Below are 2,500 nucleotides of genomic sequence, written 5' to 3'. Positions count from 1 at the left end.
CACCTTCCTCCTCTTCTTCTTCCCTTCCCTCTCCCCTCCCTTCCTCATCCCCCTCTCCCCTTCCCCTTCCACCTTATACCCTCTTCTACCACACCGCCAAGCGCTACGACAGCGTTCGCGTGCGTTCATAAAATGACCTCCGTGGACTCAGAACAAGTGTTGGGTTAAGCCCCGACTCTTTTTTCTCTTACTAAATCATCTTTTCGATCCCCCCCTTTATCCTTCCCCTCTCCCCCCTTCTTCCCCCCCCCCCCCCCCCCCCCGGTAACGGGTCTTTTCTTTTAACTTTTACTTACTTTTCAGAACAAGACTCGGGGCTTGTCAGTGGCGTTATGTTATTATCATTTAGGGGATGGCTGTGAAAAGTAAAAGGACTTTTTCTTTGATGCTCGCTGTTTGTATTTCCCTCTTTTTTGGCATTTTCCCTCTTCTTTTTCGTATTTATGCATTTCGTTCGCTTCGTCAATTAATGTAATTGTTATTATTATTTTTTGTAATGGTTGCTATTATTTATGTGACTATATTTTTTTATGTCATTCTTATCAATATCACCATCGTCATCATTATTAGAATTAGTACCAGTATTAGTATTAGTGTTATTGTTATTATTGTCATTGTTATTATTATCGTAATTATTATCATCATTATCATCATCGTTCTTCGTACAATCATTATTATTATAATTATTCCCATTCTTAGTCATTTTTATCACTATAATTATTATCACAATAGTTCTTATTATAATTGATTCCATTATCATTGTATTATTATTATTATCATTATTGTCATTGTTTCATTATAGTTCTTATTATAATTACTTCAATTGTCATTTTATTGTTATTACTATTGTACTCAGCACCCCCCCCCCCCCCCCTCCTCCTCTTAGAGGATGCTTTCTTCGGGTGATGTGTTTCGTGTGTGTGCATACGCTCCCATTGCGTGCACAGCATGTGCGTGTGTGTGCATACAAGCATGAATATATGTATTAGTATGTGTATATGTATATGTAAGTATATTTACATATGTTGGTGCGTGCGTGTATGTGTCTGCGCATGATTGAGTGAACGAGTGTTGAACTGCGTGCGCTCTCTGGGATGCACGCAGTCTGTGCGTTATGTATATGTGAGGGTGTAAGTTAAAACTGTATATACAGGTGCAATGGTTGGCATATGCTTGTCTGTCAAAACATGAGTATTAATTAAAGATAGGAGCTGGACCGTGCAAGATTACACTTATACATACACCGCCTATCATATGCAGCCTTGTGGTCCTTCTACTTGATTTTATTGCTTACTTATGTCTGCTATTGCATATTTCTCTTCCATTTTACCGTCCTCCTGCATCTTGTACTGTTCCTATGCTAGCCTATTCCTTCCTTTCTCCCTGGACTTTACACGGCCATTTTATTTATCTTTTTATTCAGCTATGCTCCACTTATCCTGGGCCCTTAAGAGATTTCCCATTGTAGCATCCCACAAGGACATATTCCCCGTGGATCATCAATAGTAGTAGTAGTCGGGCATTTGACATCAAGGGGTCGGGCTTACCCTACCGATGCCCACTGGCCTCCAAGGGGAGGGACCTCAGCCCTTGAGGCACCCTTCTTGGTAGGTAGGGCCCCCTGGGGACTACACATGTCCGTACCACTACACTGTTATTGTTGTTACAGTTGTTCTTCTTATCATCAACATGAAAAAACAAAAGCAAAGACTCGCCCGCATTCACAGTTTTCTTATTGATTTTCTAAAGTTGAAGAGTTCGGTAGTTTTTCCAATAACACTAAAGATACATATGTTTGTGCATTATGTGTGTGTGTGTATGTGTGTATGTGTATGTGTATGTGTGTGTGTGTGTGTGTGTGTGTGTGTGTGTGTGTGTGTTTGTGTATGTGTGTTTATGTGTGTGTGTGTGTGTGTGCGTGTGTGTGTGTGTGTCTGTGTGTCTGTGTTTATGTGTGTGTGTGTGTGTGCGTGTGTTTGTATACGTGTTCTTAGTTTCTCTTGATCAGCAAATTTACATCGTCATCATCACCGTTTTCATTCTTGTTCTTATTATTGCTCTTCTTGTTATCATTGTCATTACTTTTTATTATCATATTATCATAATCATTGTTATCATTATTATCATAATTTTATGTTATTACTATTATTATAATTTTTACTACTACTACTACTGCTACTACTACTACTACTACTACTAATATTATTATTATTATCATTGTTATCATTATTACTATTATCATCATTGTTATTATCATCATCATCAATATTATGATGGCTATTAGTAGTAATAGTAGTATCCTTATTTATCTAATCATTATAATTATCATTATAATTAAAATTAGTATTACTATCTTTAGCATTAGCATTACTATCGTCATAATTACACTTATTATTATTATTATCATTATAATTATCATTATCATTATCATTTTTGCTAATACTTTTATTATTATCATTATTATTTATTACCATCATTATGATTGATACCATGATCCTTA

This window comes from Penaeus chinensis, chromosome 35, assembly GCF_019202785.1.
Source record: "Penaeus chinensis breed Huanghai No. 1 chromosome 35, ASM1920278v2, whole genome shotgun sequence".
Lineage (NCBI taxonomy): Eukaryota > Metazoa > Arthropoda > Malacostraca > Decapoda > Penaeidae > Penaeus > Penaeus chinensis.
Note: the sequence above shows the minus strand (reverse complement) of the source record.